At 40.0% G+C, this 7,831-nt stretch overlaps 1 long non-coding RNA gene across 2 annotated transcripts in view; it reads left to right on the plus strand.

The window, feature by feature from the left end:
- Nucleotides 1-6,751, plus strand: part of LOC146400331 (uncharacterized) — an 80,966-nt gene extending 74,215 nt beyond the window's left edge. Inside the window, exons 3-5 of one of the 2 annotated variants that reach the window (XR_014812209.1) lie at nucleotides 2,827-3,023; nucleotides 4,736-4,844; nucleotides 6,695-6,751. This is a non-coding gene — a long non-coding RNA (uncharacterized LOC146400331). Of the gene's footprint in view, nucleotides 1-2,826; nucleotides 4,845-6,694 lie in introns of those variants that run through there. The other variant, XR_014812210.1, reaches the window with a different exon arrangement.
- Nucleotides 6,752-7,831: the final 1,080 nt, after the last annotated feature.

Here is a 7,831-nt window from a genome sequence, read left to right on the forward strand (position 1 = left end):
TAGAAAAAAAGAACAAAGAATTCTGTTATGTCTTTGACAAAAGATGTGTTGCACATATACAGGCTTATAAAAAATAGTAACATCTCCCAAAGCATCTGAGTGTTTATGTGTGTGCATACAGGCATGTGGGTTTATACACATAATTGTGTATCCACAGCTAGATTCATTTTTCTTATTTCTCAGCAGCATAATTATTGATGCTTTCTGAAATCTCATTATGCATCTAGATCTAAGACCACTGAAGTGCTTCGTTTCCTATAGTAAAAAAATCATGTTTAATGTAAATATTTAAAATGTGGCTTTTGTATGGCTAAACTCCACATGAATACAGGTGTTTGAACTATGATTAACCTCTGCAGTGCAAATATCTGTGGGCCAGAGTGAGTTAATTTTTTATCGCCTGCACTACCTATGTCCTCGGAGTTGAAAGAAGCGTGCATGAGAAAGAACACAAACAGACCGTCTTTGTGATGTCACATGCATCTGCCTCTAAATTTTAGTATGGAACATAAATGGCAACAAGAATTGAAAGAGAAAACAGCAGAAAGACTGCTCTTGAAAGGAGATTATTCCATTTTTAAAGCTCTAAATTAATTATCGCTTCGGTTTTTGCAATTTCTCAGACATGGGGTGCATGTATATGAGTGGTGATGGGGTGTGCAGGGCAAAAGAGGACTCATAAAAATGGACTAAATCTGAATAAATCCTTTGTCACTCCCTAAATCTCCCCCCAACTTTCATTTGACTAAATTGCCAAGTAACAATCACTAGGATATAAATAAAGTTAAGGGAATGATTTTTTTTTTTGTCAAGGCTTGTGTTTAATAGCAATGAATATGTAGAGAAGGCAAAATTGTTATAATGCCAATCATATAGACTAAGCTTGTTAAATGAAAACAATGCATTCTACAACTAAGAATCACACAAAAGAAAATCTTTGCTTTTGGGCAACTTAATATGTTGGGTGACCTAATATGAGTTCTTTGTTGTTGTTGTTGTGTACCATGTCTAATTAGCCTTAGCTCCCTTTTATAGGCAATATCTAATTCTTCGTATTCTTAATTTATCTTTTTTTTTTTAATATCATCATTTTACCTTGAGTGCAATTATCCATTCCTGTATAGTAGGAATAAATTTGCTTAGGAGTTACTGGAAGATAAATACTGCTTAGAAACCATATTTTTTCTATTGTATTTGTCTAGTTAATAAAGGGAGGCATTTTATTTCCCCCCAGTGACCACTTGTACTTTGTTCAGTAATTAAGGAAGTAAGTCGGTGCTCCTACATTTTAGCCTTTCTATAACCTCTGCAAGTCTGTCTAGGAAGTCACAGCCAGTTGTGTTCCGGTCTTGGGTAGTTATGGAAAAGCCTGGGATGAAATAAGAGTGGATTCTTATAGTAACACCTTAAATTAGTATCAATAATTTGATCAATATCAAATATATCCTGCATGAGAATAATCTACAGGCTTCTTTTCAGCATGCCTGTTTCAGAGTTTTCAGAAACAGCTCTTCAGCCACAATGCAGTGCTTTAAAAAATGCATGTCATGTCTATATTTTTATGAGTACATTTGCTCATAGGAGAAGCTGCATTTTGCTATCAGATGAGGGTTTGAATCTGGCTCTACTACTAATTAGCGGCGTGATCTTATGCAAATTACTTGCCTCTTTAAGACTTTACTTTCTTATCTACAGAATGAGAAAGCAATATTGCTAATAACTTCATAGTATTAATGTGAGAGTGAACAGAGGCAATGCCTGTGAAGCACTGTATGGTGCTACATACATAATGAGTTCAATAAATATTTTAATTATTGACATTGTTAAAGTGTATTTATATATAGATTGTGTGTTGGACTATAAAGTTTGGATGTGATGAAGTTTATGAAATCATTCTGTTTGCTTGCTTTTCGTTTATCCATACATAGCACAATTAGAAGCAATGCTCATCTAGTACGCTTTCTTGTTTTGTTCTGCTCATGCTTCAGTTCTCCACCCAGATGTTTCCTCTTTATGGAAACTTTGCCTCACTCCACACCCTCCAGCTGGGACCCTTTATTCTGTGTGGCATTGCACTCTGAACCCTTCTCCATGAAGACTGGGCCATTATAATCATTGCTTTCCACTTCTTCAGAAGGTGAACTGCATGTCCTGTTTATCTTGGCAGCCCCACTGCTTTGTGAGCACGTGGTCATAGCAAGAGATCAATAAAAGTTTTTGTATAAATAAGTGAAATAGAAAATACTGTTGTTTATGCATGTAAACAGTGATCTTCTTTTAATGATTTGTCCTTCCTTATAATATTTTTTCTCATATTATCTTTACCCATGTTTTTGTTTTTTATTCAAGTCATTTTTAGAGCTTGTGACATATCATGCAGCATTTAGGAGAAGTACATGCTATTTCACTTAATCCTCCGGGATCCCATGATGTAGCTGCTTAGCTGGGTGGGGAAGCGAATTTTTGAAACTATTACATTTTGAACTGTTTTAGTTGTATGTTGACATGCTAATTGTTATGGTTAAAATGAAAAGAGATTAGAAGAAGTGATGTGAAGGTGAAATTGTCATCTAGCGATGGCATTGCTTATGGAGTTTGCTTTGCTGCTTACCAATAGCGCCAGTGCCAGGACTCCAAATCAGGCCCATGAACAGATTTGGAACCTCAAGGCAAAATCCCGCTATATCCCTTCCTGGGGCTAGGGCTAAGTGTGGTTAGTTTTCTTAGAAACATCTAAGACTCCGAGAGATCATGTGCTTGCTAAGGATTGCACACACAGCATGGGATGCTTGAGATTCAAGACAAGGTCTTTCTGATTCTACTCAGAATACAAGCAAGCTTTCTCTGCACAACATCTTCAAGTTGGAAGTCACCACTTCATTTTCTGACGGTGTCAACATGGCCACTCCTGCAGCCTCGACTGACCACTGTCTGAAAAACCCATGTGATGCTGATTAATCACCAGGCCTGACTCTAGCAAGCACAGACCTACGGAGAGAAACGCTGCTCTCTTGTGTGGGAAGGTCAGCAGGGACAGAAGCAGGGTTGGGTAAAGGGGCAGCAGTTGGGGAGCTGCCGGAGGTGCTGATCTAAAAATGGGCAAATGTGTCTGGAATGAATAAGTGAAATATAATATTTTCTCTCTGGTCAAAATAGATAGTAAACCCTTTGTGTGTTTATTGTGTATACATGTATGTGTGTCACAATCTGTCTTCTCAGATGCATGTACAACAGCAGTCACTTAAATCCTATAGATCTTCAGCAAAAATTCTGAATCCGTTTACTAGGAATCAGAGCCATTTACTAGGAGTCAGAGTTCTATGTTATCATCTAAATTTCAAACCCTTAGATATGTGTCTTTAGAAGTTCCCTAATTTTCACCCTCCAAACAAATTTAAGAAGCAAATTGGAGAGAGAACAGGATTACACAGAAGTGGGAACGGTGTCTTACTCCACTCCCCATCTGCCATTTTTTCTGTGCGTATTGACTGCTTTGACTGTGGTAGTAAATTAGTAAGTGAATATATTTGTATAATTTTATTAATTAAAATAAGTTTCTCATGCTTCCACTAAATAACTAAATAATTGGCTGCTTGGCACATTGTCCCTGGCACATGTATATTGTTGGTGGTTTTGAACCTGATGGGTCGACTGGTGTTAAGCCTTCAGGGTCAGGTTGATGACATCATTGTCAACGCTACAGGAGCATTATTTTTTCTGCTCACCTCTTTACCTGCCCCCTGCCCCACCTGCTCTACCATATACTGCCCCCTTTCCTGATCCTTAATTTCTTATGAGCAGCCATACCCTTGTCTGATCGGGAGGACTCCATCATAGGCACAAAGACATGGGACACCCTGTGACAGTATATAATGTTCCCGTATAAACTGGAGCTTCTTTGGTAATATTACTTTACCAAATTCTGCATATACCTTTAAACTTATTAAGATATGTATTCTTTCCTGGCCAGAATATTAAAGCTTATTCCTTAGCTTAAAAAAACTTACATGCCACTTACAAGTAATTAAACTTAGAACGTTTTATCTTCACAAAGGACCTGCATAGCTTTCCCCCAGTATAAATGTCAGCATGTTATTGATGCTGAAGTGTGTGAAGATCTAAAGATCTTATAAAATGTGGCCCAAATTAGGTAATTACCTGAAACCTCTCTGTCCCAAATAATGTATGAAATCAAGAAAAGGGGATTACTTGTTTTAACCATAGGTGAGTCTTTAATGCGTGTACACTCTAAGATTTGAAAGATTAACCTCTCTGAAAGTTCAAAAAAACCTAAGAGTAACTGATTATATATCTCAACTGCAGGGAGAAAAACAAATGCTTAAGGGTGGATTTTATATAATTTATGTAAATTTGATTATTTGTAATTTAGATTTCCTTAAATAACTCACCAAGAACAGTTGAAAACACCCTTTCTTTTCCAGAGAAAATTTCTTAGTTTGTGGAAGGGCCCAATAGATTGCTAACATATTGTAGGTAATATTTTGTGTGACAGCAAAAATATGTGAAACTCTTATTAGGTACATTATATTTCAGAAATTAGCTGCAAATAAAGAATGATGATTCCTCAGATTCTGTTTAACTTTTGTAGAGATACTATCAATGACTATAAAATTAAGAGCTAAAATGCAATACTCTGGGCTTAGCTATGAGGTTAATTTTTGCTTTTATTTAGCATGACCTCATTTAACATTCATTCACCTCTATTGTGGACTAGGCACACGGAACACAGATGATAGGGCATGGCCCGTGTGATCCAATTGCTTATGAGCCCCGTACAGAGAGAAGAAAAATATGCCACTAACTACAACACATGGCGGTTCTTTGTAAGTACGCTCGGAGAAGTACTGGGTTTTGTTCAGGTCTGGAGCTCTCAGAGACCCTGTATATTTCTGAGGATTTGGGAAGGATTCTTAGAGATGGTGGGCTTAGAACTAGGTCAGAAAATATGGGTAGGTCCTTGCCAGAGGCAGAAGGACAGGAGGTATAGGAGGGCATTTCAGGCAGAGGAAATGGTAGGAACCAGTTGGAAAAGACACTTTGTGGGACAGCGTGTGAATCCCTAGGACCTGTCCATTTGAGTAGAGTAAGACACACATAGAAGAGTGGGAGAAATGTCTGAATAGATTAGTTCCTGATCATAAAGGAACTGGACCACGTGGTTAAGGAGACTGAAATTTGTTCTGAGTGTATAATCACCAGAAGTGCCTACTCAGAGGAATGGCAGGATTGGCCGTGCTTCTGGAAGTTTCCTCTGATGGTAGGTACAGATGTCCCGCTGGTGTTGGGATAAAGTCCCAAGTCCTTAATGAGGCCTAGAAGCCAGGCCCTGCGTGATCCAGCCCTTTCTGTCTCTCCAACCTGCTCTTTACAGGCCCTTTCTGGACCCACTCAGGTTCTCTTAGCCTAAGGGTGAGCAGGTATCAAGCTGCTTCCTGCCTCTTCTACACCCGCTCCATAACCATATAGTACTTCCTCTTTCACAGCTTAGCCAAATGTCACATCCTCAGGGAAAGCATCCCTGACTGCCAAGCACCTTTCCTGTTCCTCTGTGTTTATCACTTATCCCAGTGCTGGAATTAATAGCTACTGAGTCCCTCTGGAGTTCCCATCGTGGCTAAGTGGTTAACGAATCCGACTAGGAACAATGAGGTTGTGGGTTTGATTCCTGGCCTTGCTCAGTGGATTAAGGATCCGGCATTGCCGTGAGCTGTGGTGTAGGTCACAGATGCGGCTCGGATCCTGTGTTGCTGTGGCTCTGGTGTAGGCCAGTGCTGTAGCTCCGATTCAACCCCTAGCATGGGAACCTCCATATGCCGCAGGTGCAGCCCTAGAAAAAGACAAAAAAAAAAAAAAAAAAAAAAAAAAGTAGTTGCTGAGTCTCCTCCCATGTTACAGATGAGAAAAGTGAGGCTCAGAGAGATTTTCATCCCCTTATTCCAATTGAAGAGCAAAGAAGGAAGAGAGGAAATTGGGACTCTGAAAAGTGTTTACCCCAGACTAAATAAAGAGAAACATTTCCAGTTGATTTTATGCAATGAATTTCCTGCTTGTGGTCCTTGGATTAGGAAATAACACTTTGTTCTCTTCCACAATAGCTAAGCGTTATGAGAGTTTATAATTTTCATATCCACATGAGTGTTATCTTTATATCTCAGTTGACCTCACAACATTCCTGGGAAGTGTGCTGAACCAGTGTTACCCAGTTTTATAGATATTGCAATCCAGGGCAGTGAGGTTACTGGCCCAAAGGCATGACTATTAAATGACAAACTGAGACATTAGTTTATCCCTTTTGACTGTGAATCCTGGTCTTTTTGGTTGAGTTATTTTTCCTTTCAAACAGAATATCATGAAGAGAAATTAATATAAGTGCAAAAAATGCTGTGTAATGTGTAGCATGAATACCTGGTATTCAGTTAACTTGTGGAGAAATGGTGGGAGAGCATAGGGCCCCCTAAAAGAACGGAGTGGAGTCAGATGAGGGCATTGACGCACTTCCAGCTTGTTAGAGAGCAACATTTCTTTAAGTCAATTTGAAAAACTGGCTAGGAGAAAAGTATTTAAATCCTGCCTAAATGACCTCAATTTCTATTCCAATAAATTACTGGTCTTCTTTGCAATTAGTCATCCAGCTTGTCAACCATATGAGCAGAGGATTTATTTTCTGTTTCAGGCAGTTCTGTTGAGCAGATGGGCAGGCTGCCATGGTAGACCCTGGCTATGCTTCCAGGTAATATGGGGGTGGGTGCGGGTGGAGGAGAGGGAGGAAGAAGCTAGGAATATCATCTGGGGAAATTTTCTTATTGTTCAGTCAGCTCTAAGATGATACTCAGGCTTTTTTTCTAAAATCTGGTTTCAGAGGTGGTGTTTGGAATTTGGGAGACTTTTTCCTATTGTTATGTCTGGCACAAGGCCAGCTGGGCAGAGGGGGAAGCCAGAATGTGTGCAGGTTTAGTCCTAGAAAGCATTGAGGGAGTGTTGCTTAGTTCATCATCTGCAAAGCAGGATCTTGAGTGGCAGCCAGATTTAATTACTTGGAGGTCACTGGAAGGTGCTATGAGCTGAGGCAGGAAAGAAGCTGCAAATCAGAGCTTGGGGAAACAGAGAAACAGGGGACCAAAATGTAGGAAGAAGTGGACGCAGAGTGAAGACTGATCCTGCCAGGTTATGTTGCTCTTGCCCGGGGTTATGTCACTGGATTGCTGCAGAGATGTGCCTTCCTGCCCACTGGGCAAATGTCTGTGGACAACACAGTCAAGATGTCAATTGCACCATTTCTTTTAGATTAGCACAGTAACCTCTAACTGGTCTCCCTGCTTCTACTCTTGCTTTGCTTCAGGAATATCTCAGTATGGCAGAGTAGGTTCTGTTAAAATGTAAGTCATATCCTGTCACTTCTTTGTTCAGAACCTTTAGATGGCTTCCCGTTTTACTCAGAGTAATAGCCAGGGTCCTTATGATATTCAATTCCCCCCCCCCACCCCGCTGCTTACTTATAGGATCTTATCCATTGTTGCTCTCACCTCACTCACCAGTTCTGGCCCTAGCGGTGTCTGTGCAGCTAATCAAAGACACCAGGCATAGTCCCACGCCAGGGCCTTTGCACTTCTCTGCTCTTAGATCCCTTCTGCCCTGCATGCGTGGGTGTCTTCTTCATTACCTTCAAACATTTGTGAGCAGCTTCCTTATCAGAGAGCCCTTTCCCATCTACTTTACTTAAAAGTGCACCTCTTATATGGAATGATTGGCCAACAGGGGTCTGTTGTATATCACAGAGAACTCTACCTAGTATTCTGTGATAATCTATGTG

Source organism: Sus scrofa, chromosome 8 (genome assembly GCF_054392235.1).
Source record: "Sus scrofa isolate SSC_HxYL_T2T_F1_AM1 chromosome 8, Sscrofa_HxYL_maternal_Yorkshire_Landrace_v2.0, whole genome shotgun sequence".
Lineage (NCBI taxonomy): Eukaryota > Metazoa > Chordata > Mammalia > Artiodactyla > Suidae > Sus > Sus scrofa.